Source organism: Phacochoerus africanus, chromosome 7 (assembly GCF_016906955.1).
Source record: "Phacochoerus africanus isolate WHEZ1 chromosome 7, ROS_Pafr_v1, whole genome shotgun sequence".
Lineage (NCBI taxonomy): Eukaryota > Metazoa > Chordata > Mammalia > Artiodactyla > Suidae > Phacochoerus > Phacochoerus africanus.
The window spans coordinates 46,460,875-46,478,313 of NC_062550.1; positions in this window are offsets into that span (position 1 = coordinate 46,460,875).

Below are 17,439 nucleotides of genomic sequence, written 5' to 3' on the forward strand. Positions count from 1 at the left end.
ACCCTCTTCCCTTTGCCAACTAACTCTCATGCACTTGGTGAACCCTGCTGAGCTCTGAATGCTGCTTCCCTCTAGTTGTTCTTTCTCAGGCTTCCCCCACGCTTCCCTGCCTTACCTCTGTCTAAACAGCCTGGTAACTCCCCACCCCCACCCCTCCCAACTCCCAGACCTAAGCACTGCCAGCTCTCATTGCCACCAATGCCCTAATGCCACACAGATGTCGATAACACACCTTAGGTATGTAGGCCTTTATGGAAATACATATATAAACAATATCTTAGAAAAAGGAACCCCCCCCACACACACTGTTGGGAATGTAAACTGGTGCAGCCATTATGGAAAACAATATGGAGGTTCCTTAAAAAACTAAAAATAGAGTTGCCATATGATCCAAGATCCCATTACTGGGCATTTACCTATTAAAAACTCTAATTTGAAAAGATACATGCACCACAATGTTCATTGCCGCACTATTTACAACAGCCAAGACATGGAAGCAATCTAAATGTTTCTAGACAAAGGAATGGTTAAAGAACATATGGTACATATACACACAATGAAATACTACTCAGCCATCAAGAAGAATGAAATAAATACAGCAACATGGATGGACCTCAAGATTATTATACTAGATGAAGTCAGACAGAGAAAAACAAATATCATATGATACCGCTTATATATAGAATCTAAAATATGATACAAATGAACTTATTTACAAAACAGACACAGACTCACAGACATTAAAAACAAATTTAAGGTTACCAAAGGGAAAAGGAGTCTGGGAAGGATAAATTAGGAGTTTGAGCAGATACAAACTGCTACATACGAAATAGATAAACAACAAAGTCCTGCTCTATAGCACAGGGAACTATATTCAATATCTTACAATAAACTATAATGGAAAAGAAGAACACTATCTTAAATCTACATATTGAGGTAAAATACTTCATATATAATCTCAATCTCATGATATCTCTGAGAGACAAAGATGAAGGTAGACACTATTTTCTCCATCTTAAGATGAGAAAAACTGACACATCTGGAAAGTGCGATAAATTTAAATGGATCAAGATTTAATAGGGCTGGACTGGGACCAATATTTCTTTTTGATTCTTCAATAGATATTGCAATGCCTACTAGTGCCAGGCACCTAATACAACTTTTATTTCAGTGCCTCATACTTCCTAGGAGGGAATGGGCTTATATTAGTGAAAAATAACCTTCTACCATGATGTTTCAACCAGATATTCATAACAAGAGGTTGTGAAAGTAGAGTCTGTGTTGGCTGATTTCTTTCTTTCTTTTTTCTTTTTTTTTTTTTTTTTTGCTTTTTAGGGCCACACCTGTGACATATGGAGGTTCCCAGGCTAGGGGTCTAATCAAAGCTACAGCTGCCAGCCTACACACAGCCACGGCAACACCAGATCCAAGCCACGTCTGCGATCTACCCCACAGCTCACAGCAATGCCGGATCCTGAACCCACTGATCGAGGCCAGGGATTGAACCCGCAACCTCAAGGTTCCTAGTCGGATTCATTTCCAATGCACCATGACGGCAACTCCAGCTGAATGTTCCTTAGAAAGTGTTAATCATAGAGTTACTATTGTGGCTCAGCGGAAACAAATCTGACTAGCATCCATGAGGACAAAGGTTCAATCCCTGGCCTTGCTCAGTGGGTTAATGATCTGGCATTGCCATGCGCCGTGGTGTAGGTCGCAGATGCAGCTTGGATCTGGTGTTGCTCTGGCTGTGGTGTAGGCTGGCGTTAAAGCTCCTATTTGGCCCCTGGGAACCTCCATATGCCACGGGTGCGGCCCTAAAAAGACAAAAAAGCAAGCAAGCAAGCATTAATCATGTCTGAGCACTTTCATTAGTTGTGTCTTAGTAATTGATGCTAAGAGCTAATTTGTCCACCTTCACAGCCCAGAGAGGAGCTCATGGGGCATGGTCAGAGACAGGGACTTGGAGCACTCTCCAGTTTATAAAGTGCCTTCATTTATCTATCCTCTAAAACAATCCTCAGGTTTCTGAAGAAATAAGGCCAGGGTTATCTTCATCACACAGATGAAACCAAGACAGAGTCGTCAAATGACATCTAAGGACAAATTGGCTTTTTCACTCTTGAGAAATGTAAGCAATATTCAAGGAATCCAGCTGAAGGTCAGGAATGTGCCAAGAAAGTGATTGTGATAAAATATTCCTAAATTTAATTTTACAAAATTGATATAGTTTTATTTGTTTGTTTGTTTGTTTTGGGCAAGATATAGATTTATTAAGATAGGACGTTTGTGAGAGATGCAGGTGGGAAGGAAAGGGGGCTCTGCCTGTTTTTTGTTTTTTTTTTAATATTTTATTTGAACTTTCTTCTTCTTTTTTTTTTTTAATCTTTTTAGGGCTGCACCCTCGGCATATGGAGGTTCCCAGGCTAGGAGTCTAATCGGAGCTGTTGCTGCTGGCCAGGTCCAAACCACGTCTGCAACCTACACCACGGCTCACGGCAACGTTGGATTCTTAACCCACTGAGCAAGGCCAGTGGTCGAACCCGAAACCTCATGGATGCTAGTTAGATTCGTTTCCACTGAGCCACTATGGGAACTCCCAGTTTTGATTTGTTTTTAAATGTTATTTCTTTTTACAGCCGCATCTGTGGCATATGGAAGTTCTCGGGTCAGGGGCAAATTGGAGCTGCAGCTGCCAGCCTACACCACAGCCACAGCAACAGCAAATCCAAGCCATGTCTGCAACCTATGCTGCAGTTTGCAACAACACCGGGATCCTTAACCCACTGAGCGAGGCCAGGGATCAAACCCTCATCCCCAGGGACACTATGTCAGGTTCTTAATCCACTGAGCCACAATGGGAACTCCAGAGATAAAGTAAATTTTGCAGTTTGGAGAAACACACCCCAGTTTTTGACAATGCATAAAGGTCCCGACTGACTGCATTGTCACTTTAACATTGCAGCAGTTTCTACTGTGTTCTTACTGTGTTTATACCACAGTGAAGCTTTGCAATAGCCCAGATTCAGCTGCGCAAAGTTAGCCCAGTGACCATCAGACTCCACTGAATATTCACGCAGTCGAAGCATGTAGCCTGCTCAGCTCCTGTGGCTTGCAAACAGCAAAGCAACTGGGGTGATACTGAACTTGCCACTAGGGGACGATACAGTGTAGTGACAGTTTGGAACACTGAATTTAGACAGCTTGAGTTCAAAAATCTGGCTTTGTTATTTACCAGTGGTGCAACTTGAAGAATTTAGTTACTTGCTCTATGATTCCATCTCCTAATTTGTAAATAGATAAATAATGGCACCAGCTTCAAAGGTTGTTTTGAAGATGAAGGGTGGCAGAATATGCTACCCCAAAATAGGCTACTTTGGGCTAGGGATTATTATTATTTTGGGGCCATACCTGAGGCATCTGGAAGTTCCTGGCCCAGGGACTGAACCCAGGCCACAGCAGTGATGGAAGCTGCTGCAGTGACAGTGCTAGACCCTTAACCTGCTGCACCAGAAGAGAACTCCAAGACCTAAGGATTATGTTGAGCTAAAGCCACCCAATAGGTACAAGAAGAAAAGGGGTCTCTGACCGGCCCCTTTTCTTCCTGAAGGCAGATAATAAACCACCCCATGGAAGACACCCTCCCTCTACCAGAAGGAAACAACCTTATCATCAAGGGTGGGAGGTTGAAAGCATGAGACTTCTGTACAAATAGACCTGCTTAAATCTTATCTTTCTTTAGCCTCCTCACTTATCTTAGTTACTTTTCCACAATTGCCTGTCTTTGTTCAATCTAATATAGGAGCGTTTTGGTTTTGCCACTGCTTTGGGTCTTTATTTTCTTATGCGGGCTCTCATGTCACATAAAACTTACACTAATTTATATGCTTTTCTCAAGTTAATCTGCCTTATGTCAGTTTAATTCTCATGCCCAGAAGAAAACACTAAGAGGGTAGAGGTAAAATTTTGCCTCCCCTACAAGACTGAATAAGAAAGTGTATCTGAAACACAATAATATGGAAGAAAGTTTTCCTATTATTATGTACTAAGTATATGCATATATGCAAATTTAAATGTAAAAAAAATGATCCGGTAGGGCACACACAAAACTGGAAACACTGGTTGTTCTAGGGAAAGGGAGTAAGGAAGGGGTGTTAATGATGGATGGCTTTTACCATTTACTCTGTATTTTTCCGAATTTTACTTATTTATGTTTTTAATATTTTGGCCAACCCACAGCATGCTGAAGTTCTCAGGCCAGGGATTGAACCCAAGACACAGCAGTAACCAGGCCCACAGCAGAGACAATGCTAGATCCTTAACTCTCTGACCCACCAGGAAACTCCTGCATTTTTCTGTATTTTAATGTTTACAAAGAGAATTTGTTTATCAATGAATTATTTGTGGAAAAAAAAATTTTGTGTGTGTCTTTTTAGGGCCACACCCGTGGCATATGGAGGTTCCCAGGCTAGGGGTCTAAACGAAACTGTAGCCACTGGCCCACGCCACAGCCACAGCAACACAGCAACACAGCCACAGAACACAGCAACTCTTCTGTGACCTACACCACGGCTCCGGGCAATGCCAGATCCTTAACCCACTGAGCAAGATCAATATGGAACCCGCGTCCTCATGTATGCTACTTGGGTCCCTTAACCACAGAGCCACGAAGGCAACTCCTTTTTTTTTTTTTTTTGTCTTTTTGCCTTTTCTAGGGCCGCTCCCATGGCATATGGAGGTTCCCAGGCTAGGGGTGTAATCGGAGCTGTTGCTGCTGGCCTACGCCAGAGCCACATCAACTCAGGATCCGAGCTGTGTCTGAGATCTACACCACAGCTCACGGCAACGCAGGATTCTTTACCCACTGAGCAAGGCCCGGGATCGAACCCGCAACCTCAAGTTTCCTAGTCAGATTTGTTAACCACTGCGCCACGACGGGAACTCCGAAGGCAACTTCTATTTGTGGAACTTTTAAAAGTGACATATAGATATGAACAGTCAGTCCTGTTAGAAAACATCATATCATACTAAAAATATCTGTCATTTCTTTACATAATACAGGTTTTGTGTTTTCTAAAATAACCTGAAACTGTCTAAAAAAAAAATATGTCATATTGATTTTACCATAGGAGAGGACTGCTTGAGGATATAACTAGAGCAGTGTCATGGAAAACCAAGTAATGTGCTCCAACCACATCATCTTAGAATTCTCTTGTGGTATAATTATAACAGAAGTCAGTACTTAACAATGCCATCCAAGTTCATTACCACTTTGCCCTACAGAGGGGTCATCGCCTTCAGTCTGCAGCAGTCATAGCATGTCTATTTGAGTTTCCACATAATAAACTTGCATTCATGTGACCAAGAAAAGTTCCAGAAATGTGATGCTGTCATTTGAGTCACAGCCATGTGTTGTTACATAGGACACATTTTATTGTAGGTAATAAAAAAAAGTCATGACAAAAAGAAACTTTTTCTTGTCTTTTTTTTTCAATAGGGCCGCACCCACAGCATATGGAGGTTCCCAGGTTAGGGTCTAATCAGAGCTGTTGCTGCCGGTCTATACCAGAGCCACAGTAATGCCAGATCTGAGCCGAGTCTGCGACGTACACCACAGCTCACAGCAACGCCGGATCCTTAATCCACTGAGCAAGGCCAGGGATCAAACCCGCAACCTCATGATTCCTAGTCGGATTCGTTTCTGCTATGCCACCGCAGGAACTCCAGAAACCTTTAAATGTAGAGTCAATGTTCAGCCCTAATCAAGGGTTGTTGATGACTTTTGTGATTCATGTTTGGGAATATTACTAAGAAGAAAAATTATACTGAACACTTTTAGCCTTCATTTCAAGGGTGTAAACTTCGGGAAGAGGAAATGGGGTAGAGGTGCCTCTTTTGTTCCTATTCTCATAGAGAGAGCCTAATTTTACCCACAGAGGCCTCTGCTGACTCTGCTCGTCCTTTTTCAGGTATATTTAGAAACCACAAGTATCATAAAGGCTGAGGCTTGAGGTTCCCCAGCTACCAAAAACCTAACGTAGAGAGACCTCTTCAGTTTAGTAAACCATTCACACTATCCCAGAGGAAATAAAGCCTTTTCCAAGGGGAGACTGGGAGATGGGGAAAAGAGCTGGGGGAGAAGTCAAGCAGAGGGAAGGATATAGGAGAGGGCCATCAACCCCAATCTTCAGGTAGATGCTCCTGCCGTTTACACGATATGACCACCAGATGGCGCACAGGAAAGCATCAAATTCAGGCCCTTAATGGGTGGCTGGTGTGTGTTATTAAAGCCACCGGCCTGCCAGGCTCACCCTTCGGCATGCACAAGTTTCCCGGCCGGGGATCCACCTTGCACCACAGAAGTGACAGCAGCTAGATCCTTGGTCCCGCTGTGCCACCAAGGGACTCTGGATTTGGGTTTCTTTTTTCTTTTGTATTTTTTAGGGCTGCACCCGCGGCATATGGAGGTTCGCAGGCTAGGGGTCAAACAAGCCGTGTCTGCAACCTACACCACACACAGCTCATGGCAACGCCGGGATCCTTAACCCACTGAGCAAGGCCAGGGATTGAACCTACATCTTCATGGTTCCTAGTCAGATTCCTTTTCGCTGTGCCACAATGGGAACTCCCAGATTTGGGTTTCTGTTAGATGATTTGGGGAAAGGTTCAGTAAAGTGAAGATTGTTCTGGATTGGGTGCTGTCAGAAAATGGGACTAACTTGTTGACCGAGTATCTTTTTTTTTTTTTTTTTGCGCGTTTTAGGGCTGTACCCGTGGCGTATAGAAGTTCCCAGGCTGGGGTCAAACGAGCCGCGTCTGCAGCCTACACCACAGCTCAGGGCAACGCCAAATCCTTAACCCACTGAGAGACGGCAGGGATCGAACCTGCAACCTCATGGTTCCTAGTTGGATTCATTTCTGCTGCGCCACGACGTTAAGTCCAAACAATATTCAGTTTATAAAAAACTTTTTTTTTTTTTTTGGCCTTTTCTAGGGCCTCTCCCGCGGCATATGGAAGTTCCCAAGCTAGGGGTCTAATCAGAGCTGTAGCCACTGGCCTACACTACAGCCACAGCAACGCCAGATCCGAGCTGCATCTGCAACCTACACCACAGCTCACAGCAACGCCAGATCCTTAACCCCTTAGCAAGGCCAGGGATCGAACCAGAAACCTCATGGTTCCTAGTCGGATTCGTTAACCACTGAGCCACAACGGGAACTCCTATAAAAAACTTCTATGAGAAGATGCTCATAAAGAAAGCTGATAGGTTGTCTTCCATTTCTGCTTTGTCCAGAATATATATATTCTAGACTTCATAAGAGAGACTTGTATCCAAAAGGATTATTGCAAGGGTGGAGCAGGACAGGGGGAACAATTGCAATGAGAGAAATCTGTGATCATAGGTCTGCAATCATCTAAGAGTTAGACAAAAAGATTTTCCTCTGTTCCAGAGAGGAGTAAACAAGGCTGGGAAGAGCCAGACTTGGGATGTTGGATGAAAGAGTGGCCTGAGCGGAAGGCAGATTAGAGAATGTTTGACCCTGAGGCCAGCCTATTCTCAGAAGCTGGGAGTGGGCCAAAGTTCAAGGGCCTGGAGGAAGGAGAGAAGCTTAATCAAAGCTTGCTTAACAGCATTTGTTGCATGGATCAGCGGGGACAAGCATTTCAGCTAATCGTTTATGAAGCAAAGAAAAGGAATTGTGAAGGTCTGTGTCTGGCCTTGTCAACAGGGAAATAAGGGGAATCTGGGAGTCTTACCTAAGTCAGAGGGGAATGCTCGGGTCTTTGCATTAAGCAGTCTTTTGGGGGATTTCTTTTTTTTAATTTTTAAAATGTTTAATTAATTAATTAGAAATATAGTTGATTTACAATGTTATGTTAGTTTCAGGTGCACAGCAAAATGATTCATATATATATAATATATATTTGTATATACACACATTTTTTTTTCTTTTTTAATAGCCACACCCGCTGTATATGGAAGTTCCCAGGTCAGAGATTGAATCCAAACTACAGCTGCACTGGGAGCCACTGCAGTCGGATTCTTAATCCACTGCACCATAGCCGGAACTCCATACATCTATTTTTTTTTTCAAGTTCTTTTCCTTTATGGGTTAATTACAAAATATTGAGTAGTAGTTACTTGTTGGTTATCTATTTTCTATATAATAATGTGTTAATGTCAATGTGGGAGGATTTTTTTTTTCTCCTTTGCCCACACCCAAGGCATATGGAAATCCCGGGCCAGGGACTGAATCCAGCCAGAGCTGTAACCTACACCACAGGTGGGATCCTAAACCCATTGTGCCAGATCCGGATCATTAATCCACTGCGCCACAGAGGGAACTTTACATGAGGGGGTTTCTTAATCCTTGCCACCCTTTCCCAGGATCACAGGACTCAGGTAAAATTCATCATTTTCAGGTTGCATGTTCATGCATCCTGTTTCTCCACTTGCTGTGTTTTGGATAAAGGATGAAATGTGGGCTTGAATGTGACCTGAGAGATCCTGGATCCTTCCATAGAGGCTCAGGTCTGTGAGACAGAGGGGCTGGGGAAGAGCTGGCAAAAGCGCTGGGCAAACTTGGCTGTTGAGACCATATTCATTGTATAACTTTTGCAGCTCTTGCATTTGTTCTGAACTACAAGTGCATCATTGTAAAACTTAAAGTGAGACAACATCAGTTCTGGTTGTGGCTCAGAGGGTTAAGAACCCAACTAGCATACATGAGGATGCGGGTTTGATCCCTGGCCTCACTCAGCGGCTTAAGAATCTGGAGTTGCTGCAAGCTGTGATGTAGGTCACAGATGTGGCTTGGATCCCTGGCAGCAGTGGCTGTGGCATAGCTGCAGTTCTTATTGACTCCTAGCCTGGGAACTTCCATATGCCTGAGGGTGTGGCCCTAAAAAGATGAAAAAGAGGCAACATCAGCACTTGTGAAACCACACTTTAGCTGAACCCAAGTAGAGGGCTCAGCCCTATTTGCTGGTGCCTTGGGGCATCTCAGCTTGAAATGCTGCTTGGCCCCCACCCCCTGTAGAACATACCCCGCCCTCCCCACCCTGAATGTTTTCCTGGACAGCTTACTTCACTTCCCTTGTAAGGATTCCAGCCTTTCGCTGGCATGTCAGGGCTTCCGGGCCACTTTGCACCCCAGACATCTCCCATTCATTCTTTCCTCTCCTTTCATAGCCTTTAGTTCTGCAGTGACACAGGCTTGAGGGCTGCTCATATATTCCGCCCTGGTGCAGGGCAATCTTGTAGCTCAGGCTATTTGCCCTGTGTCCTGGAGGCCAGCCTGGATCTGGGGTAGACCTTGAGAGGGTCCCCATGCCATGGAGGAACGTCTTTATTCACCCTCCTGCCAGGTTCTGATCAGGCAAGCTTTGATTTACTTTCCCTTTCAAGAGCCAAGGGGATAAAGCTGTCAAGAACAAGCTGATGATTCGAAGTAATTCTGCAGATTTATGAAAATGTGCAAAATGCAAGCGGTGCGTGGCAAGCAGCATCCGGACGCACGCAGCTGCGAGGTGGGTGCCGCGGGTCTGGCCGCGCCCCTCCCGCCGGTTCCTCTTTCCAGGAGAGACTCCCCTCCTCCCTCTGCCCTTCTAGAAAACAAAACTAAACCCTGCCAGTCTGAGAGAGAGGATGTGAATCAGAGCATCCTGTAAGTGGAAGGAACTTTCCTGACCTGTCTGATCCAACTCCCTCCTTGGGGAAAATACTTTTCGCTTCACACTGGGAAAGCTGGCTCAGGCCCTTTTTCTCTACCTCTAGGAAGGTCCTAATTGTCTATCTTCCCAGGAGTGGAAGGAAAGAAGTAACTTTTCATCCATGGGCCTCCTTCCTTCCCCTGGAGGCTGTGTTGTCCAACAGAGAAGCATATTTTGTAGCTCCTCAAAGGAGAGGTGACCAAGAATTTAGACAGGAAAAGAAAAAAAAAGAAAAAGCAATTAAAAAAAGAAAAAAATATCCTTGCATCCAGAGCACTAGAAGAAGCTGAGGATTGCAGACAGAGGGTATAGAAATAACACTCTTAAAGGGGGGCATTGATGAAATAGAGGGGTGGGGGTGGGCGAGTGTTTAGCCAGAGGAAGTTGTGAACCATTTTCTCTGAGAATTCCTGCACAGGTGGCTTTGCTACATCTTTGGCAAGTAGCCCCCCTTCCCTTCCCTACGCTCAGTCCCTATGCTCACAGTGGTGCTGACTTAACCCCAGTCGCAGCTCGGGTGGCCCAGCCTAAACCAATCAGCACCTCCTCATCCCCCAGACCACCCTGACTGGTTCAGAAATGGGCACAAGACCCCAGATTGTTCAGCTGTTGAATCCCAAGATTTGTACTCAGTGCTTGGAATAATCTCTCTCTTCCTCTCTTTCACCTTGAACCCGAGAGGTGGGAGCTACTGCTTCAACCAATGACTCAGAGCCTGAGAACAAAACCAGCACACAGAGGAGAGAAGAGTCAGGCAAGAAACAGAAATCTGGAGTTCCTGTTGTGACTTAGTGGTAACGAACCCAACTCGTATCCATGAGGAGGGTTCAATTCCTGGCTTAGGATCTGGTGTTGCTGCGAGCTATGGTGTAGGTCGAAGATGCAGCTAGGATCTAGCGTAGTTGTGATGTAGGCTGGCAGTTGCAGCTCCCATTGGATCCCTAGTCTGGGAACGTCCATGTGCCGGGGGTACAGCCCTAAAAGAGAAACAGAGAAATTTGTCTTTTCTTCACGTTGTTTGAGCCTTGAGTCAGGTCTTGCCTGAAAACAGTCCTCGATTCCATACACTGATAGATTCCCATTCGTCTGGATCCAACCTGAATTAATTTATATCCTGGGTACTCAGTCCTACCTGACAATATGTTTAACACATAATAGGTTTTTGGAAGGAACTATGAGTTGAGCATGTGCTCATCTTTAATGTAAGGTGCGGGTGTCCGCTCATACACAGTCCTCTCTGGTTCCTTTCTTCACATGAATTCAGAGCCTCGTGTGTTTAAATTTGAAATAAGTGAATGATAGGTGTTGGTATTGCCTGAAGATGAGCAGGGCTAAAAGTGGGGGGAAACGGGAGTTCCCATTGCAGCGCAGCAGAAACGAATCCAACTAGGAACCATGAGGTTGTGGGTTCAATCCCTGGCCTTGCTCAGTGGGTTAAGGATCCATCATTGCTGTGAGCTGTGGTATAGGTCGCAGAAGTGGCTTGGATCTGGCATTGCTGTGGCTCTGGCGTAGGCTGGCATAACAGCTCTGATTAGACCCTTAGCCTGGGAACTTCCATATGCCGCAGGTGCGGCCCTAAAAAGACAAAAGACAAAAGACCAAAAAAAAAAAAAAAAGAAAGAAAGAAAGAAAAAAGAAAAAAAAGTGGGGGAAAATGGAAGAACGAAGTAAAATAGAAACATTAGACTAAAAAAGCAGAGGAAGATGTCCTAACCCTAACCTACTCAGAAGAGAGCCAAAGTTGGAATTCCCTGGTGGCTCAGAGGGTTAAAGATCCATTGTTGTCACTGCTGTGACTTGAGTCACTGCTGTGGCGTTGGTTTGATTCCTGGCCTGGGAACTTCCGCATGCCATAGGTGCGGCCAGAAACAAACAAAAACAAAAACAGAAGAGAGGCCAAGTGAAATCCCTCCCAAAGAGACTGAGGCTGTTGCTCTGTCTTAACTGAAGAGACAGGAATAGTTACAGGGAAAAAAATCATTCTAAAGCTCACACCTTGAAAATCATCTAGACTTTCTAAGGCACTGCAAATTGTAAAAACTGAATCCTGTTAGAAACATTTTGGAGTTCCCGTCGTGACTCAGTGGTTAACGAATCTGACTAGGAACCCACTGAGCAGGGCCAGGGGATCAAACCCATGTCCCCATGAATACTAGTCAGGTTTGTTACTGCTGAGCCTCAAATGAGAACTCCTTTATTTTTTAAATATTTTATTAAAATATAGTTGATTTACAATGCTCTGTCAATCTCTGCTGTACAGCAAAGTGACCTAGCCATACATACACATACAATCTTTTTTTTTAGTACCATCTTCTATCATGTTCTAACCCAAGAGACTGGACACAGTTCCCTGTGCTGTACAGTAGGGCCATTGCTTATCCTTTCTAAACGTAATGTTTGCATCTACCAACTCCAAACTCCCTGTCAGTGCCCCTTCTCCCGCCCCCCCACCACTGGCAAACACAAGTCTGCTCTCCTTGTCCATGATCTTCTGTTCTGTAGATAGGATCATCTGTGCCACATTTTAGACTCCACATATAAGTGATATCTTATGGTGTTTGTCTTTCTCTTTCTGGCTTACTTCACTTAATATGAGAATCTCTAGTTGCATCCATGTTGCTGCAGGTGGCATTATTTTGTACTTTTTTATGGCTGAGTAGTGTTCCATTGTGTACATGGACATTTGGGTTGTTTCTGTGTCTTGTCTATTGTGAAAGGTGCTGCAGTGAACATAAGGGTGCATGTATCTTTTTCTTTTTTCTTTTTTTTTTGTCTTTTTGTCTTTTTGTTGTTGTTGTTGTTGCTATTTCTTGGGCCGCTCCCGCGGCATATGGAGGTTCCCAGGCTAGGGATTGAATCGGAGCTGTAGCCACCGGCCTACGCCAGAGCCACAGCAACGTGGGATCCGAGCCGCGTCTGCAACCTACACCACAGCTCACGGCAACGGGGATCGTTAACCCACTGAGCAAGGGCAGGGACCGAACCCGCAACCTCATGGCCCCTAGTCGGATTCGTTAACCACTGCGCCACAACAGGAACTCCGCATGTATCTTTTTCAATGAAAGTTTTGCCTGCATAATATGCCCAGGATATATGCTGAATGGTATGGAAACTTTATATTTAGTTTTCTGAGGAATCTCCATACTGTTTTCCATAGTGGTTGTACCAATTTACATTTCCACCAACAATGAAGGAGGCTTCCCTTTTCTCCACATCTTCTCCAGCATTTATGGTTTGATGACTAATGATAGCCATTCTAACTGGTGTGAGGTGGTACCTCATTGTAGTTTTGATTTTCGTTTCTCTAATAATTAGTGATGTTGAGCATTTTTTCATGTGTCTGCTGGCCATCTGTGTGTCTTTGGAGAAATGTCATTTAGGTCTTCTGCCCATTTTTTGGTTAGGTTGTTTATTTATTTTTTTGCTGTTGAGTTGTATGAGTTGTTTGTATATTTTGGAGATTAAGCCTTTGTCAGTTGCATCATTTGCAAAGATTTTCTCCCATTCTGTGGGCTGTCTTTTTGTTTGTTTGTTTGTTTTTAAATGGTTTCTTTTGCTGTGTAAAACCTTTTGAGTTTAATTAGGTCCCATTTGTTTGTGTCTTTATTGTCATTATTCTAGGAGGTGGATCAAACAAGACATTGCTGTGATTTATGTCAAAGAGAATTCTGCCTATGTTTTATTCTAGGAGTTTTATAGTATTTGGCCTTACATTTAGATCTTCAATCCATTTTGAGTTTATTTTTGTGTATGGTGTTAAGGGAATGTTCTAATTTCATTCTTTCATTTGTAGCTGTCCAGTTATCCCAGCACCTTTACTTATTGAAGAGACTGTCTTTCCTTGACTGTATGTTCTTGTCTCCTTTGTCATAGATTAGTTGAGCATAGGTGCTTGGGTTTATTTCTGGGCTTTCTTCTTTTTTTTTTTCTTTTCTTTTTTTTTTTTTTTTTTTTAGGGCTGCATCTGTGGCATATGGAGGTTACCAGGCTAAGGGTTGAATCAGAGCTGTAGCTGCTGGCCTACACCACAGACATAGCAACACCAGATCCAAGCCATGTTCGTGACCTACACCACAGCTTATGGCAAGATTGGATGTTTAACCCACTGAGCAAGGCCAGGGATTGAACCTGCATCCTCACGGATCTTAGTCAAATTTGTTTACACTGTGCCACTACAGGAACTCCTATTTCTGGCCTTTCTGTCCTGTTATGTTGATCTATATTTTTGTTTTTGTGCCAGTACCATATTGTTTTGATAACTGTAGCTTTGGAAGCTACAGCCAGGGAGATGATTCCTCCAGTTACGTTTTTTCTTTTCAATATTGCTTTGGCTATTTGGGGTCTTTTGTGTTTCCATACAAATTTTAAAATATTTTGTTCAGTTCTGTAAAGAATATCATTGGTAATTTGATAGTGATTGCATTGAATCTGTAGATTGCCCTAGGTAGTATAGTCCTTTTGATAATATTTACTCTTTCAATCCAAGAGCATGGGTATATCTTTCCATCTATTTCTGTCATCTTTGATTTCTTTCATCAGCATCTTATAGTTTTCAGAGTACAGGTCTTTTGTCTCTTTAGGTAGGTTTATTCCTAGGTATTTTATTCTTTTTGATGGGATGGTAAATGAGATGGTTTCCCTAGTTTCTCTTTGTGCTCTTTCCTTATTAGTATATAGAATGCAATCAATTAGTGTGTATTAATTTTGTATCCTGCAACTTTACCAAATTCACCAATGAGCTCTAACAGTTTTCTGCTTGTGTCTTTAGGATTTTCTAGGTATGGTATCATGTCATCTACAAATAGTGATAGCTTTACTCTTCTTTTCCAGTATGGATTCCTTTTATTTCTTTTTCTCTCTGATTGCCATGAATGGCTAGGACTTCCAAAACCATGTTGAATAGCATTAGTGAAAATGGACATCCTTGTCTTATTCCTGATCTTTAGCAGAAATGCTTTCAGTTTCTCATCATTGAGAATTATGTTAGCTGTGGTTTTGTCATATACAGTTTTTATTATTTTGAGGCATCCTCTATGCCCACTCTCTGGAGTTTTTATCAGGAATGGGTGTTGAACTTTGTCAAAAGCTTTTTTTCATCTATTGAGACAATCATATGGTTTTTATTTTCCAGTTTTTTGATGTGTGGATATGGATTTGTGGATATTGAAGAATCTTTGCATCCCTGAGATAAATCCTACTTGGTCATGGTGTATGATCTTTTTAGTGTATATTTGGATGTGGTTTGCTAATTTTTGTTGAAGATTTTTTGCATCTATGTTCATCAGTGATATTGTGTGGCCATCTTTAGAACAAACGATCTGCTCCAAACCATAATCTTCTTAGGAATTTATCGCATGGAAGTAATACCAAAGAAGTTATAAAAACAGAGAAGTTCATCACAACTTTTATAGGAAAAAAAAAAAACCTCCAAAACAGTGGAAACAATCTACACAGCTATCAATATCTAAATAATTAAATAAATTGCCACACACTAACAAACAGTAATAAAAAGCCATAATAATTGAGATGGTGAAACAAAATGAACAAGCATTGCTATAAAAGGAGAAAAAGGGAAAGTAAAAAGCACATGCACCATGATGAAAATTATGTAAAAACCTGCACACGGTGGACAAAATCTGGAAGGAAATGAAGATAATTGTATTGAGATGGTAAGCTTCTACATGCCTTCCATTTTCCTCTTTATTGTTATAGCTTCTTGAAAAATGAAAATAAGAAAAGAGGCGAATTAAAACTTTAATTGTTGGGAGTTCCCACTGTGGTGGCACAGTGGGTTAAAAATCTGACTGCAGCAGCTCTGGTCACTGCAGAGGCTCAGGTCTGTTCCCTGGCCCAGGAAATTCCACATGCCCCTGATGCAACCATTAAAAACAAAACAAACAAAAAAACTTTGCCAGTGCTCAGTACGTGACAGGTACATGTACTAAAGAAGTGAAGGGAAGACAAGGAACATACAGTTCTCTCTGGAATTCACTCAGCTCCAGACACACTGCCAGGTCAGAGGAGCAGCAGATAGTCTTATTTATAATTAACTTCCTCCTTTGACCTCTCATCTTTGGAATGCTGATTGTCATGCAAGTGGTAATTATTATTTTAGTCTTTCTATATTCCTAAGGTTGTTCATGATATGAGAGAGACTGAGACTGAAAACACCTTAAAGAGCTACTGTGACACATAAACATAAGGTGGTATTTTCATCTTTTTCATAATGACTTCATCTTATCCAGGGTTTCTAAGATTGTCAGTGGCTATTTGGCTTGGGACTTTATCCTAGAATGCTCTAGTGAGAACTAGGTTCCCTCTAGTCCTGTAGCCTCTGTTTGCCTGAGGACTCTACGCTTCATAGGTGAAGAAAGGGGCTGTGGAGTCTGGAATAGTCTGTGCTAATCAAACTGCAAGTGAAATTTCCTGGAGTGGCTCTGAATTTAACCTGGTCCTGGAGTCCAGGGACCAGTCCTCCTCTCATAGCAGTAGATGACCTCCAGCCTTTTCCAGCCAAATTCAACCTTTGAACGGGCATTGCTTTCTAATATTGCCTTAACTTACCAGTCATTACTATGTCTCTTTTAGAAGGACTTTTAAAAGTGTTATTGGGGAAATGAAAGTACAATAAGGAGTTCCCACTGTGGCGCAGCAGACGCGAATCCAACTAGGAACCATGAGGTTGCGGGTTCGATCCCTGGCCTCGCTCAGTGGGTTGAGGATCCGGCGTTGCTGCGAGCTGTGGTGTAGGTCGCAGATGCGGCTTGGATCTGGCATTGCTGTGGCTGTGGTGTAGGCTGGTGGCAACAGCTCCAATTAGACCTCTAGCCTGGGAACCTCCGTATGCCGAGGGTGCGACCCTAAAGGAGACAAAAGACAAAAGACAAGGAAAAAAAAGAAAGAAAGTACAATAAAAGGTCAGTGTTTTAATAGAGTCTGATTAGTAATTCCAAAAACAAATTTTGAAAAAGAACTATCTGATTAGCTGGCATGATCACTGGTTGTGTTTAAATCGTTACTGATAGGAGAAAACCTGGAGGAGGGAAGGGTTTAGATTACTTTGATTTAGTGCGATTGCCTTTTGGCAAGTTAAAAAGAAGAAAACTTATCTACTGTTTGATAAATATAATTCCTGGTGTTCTTAGGATTAACATTTCAGTATTATTTTCCCCCCTGAAATTGGTGTTTTACTTAACAAATCCTTACCTACCAGTCATGATGTGGTATTATCCTGTACTTTACAAATATTAACTAACTTAATTTCCAAAAACCTGTCATGTAGGTACTATTATCACCATTCTTGTTTTACTGATGGGGAGACTGAAGCTTAAAAAGTTTAGGAAACTTGTGCAGGATCACCAGCAATAAGCAGCCCAATCAAGGGTCAAACTCACATAGCCAGGCTGTGTAGCAGTAGTACAGGGATTCCACTAGAACTCCATGTTAACAAATATAGCTACAGGAGTTCCCGTCATGGCTCAGCAATCTCTGGCCTCACTCAGTGAGTGAGTTAAGCATCCATATGCCTCAGGTGCAGCCCTAAAGAGACAAACAAACAAACACAAAAATCAAATATAGCTACAAAGAGTCTAATAAAACATTTCCATATCCATAGGGAAGTTTCCAGATCCGAGCCACGTCTCAGACCTACACCACGCCTTACAGCAACTTTGGATCCTTAACCCACTGAGTGAGGCCAGGGATTGAACCTGCATCTTCAT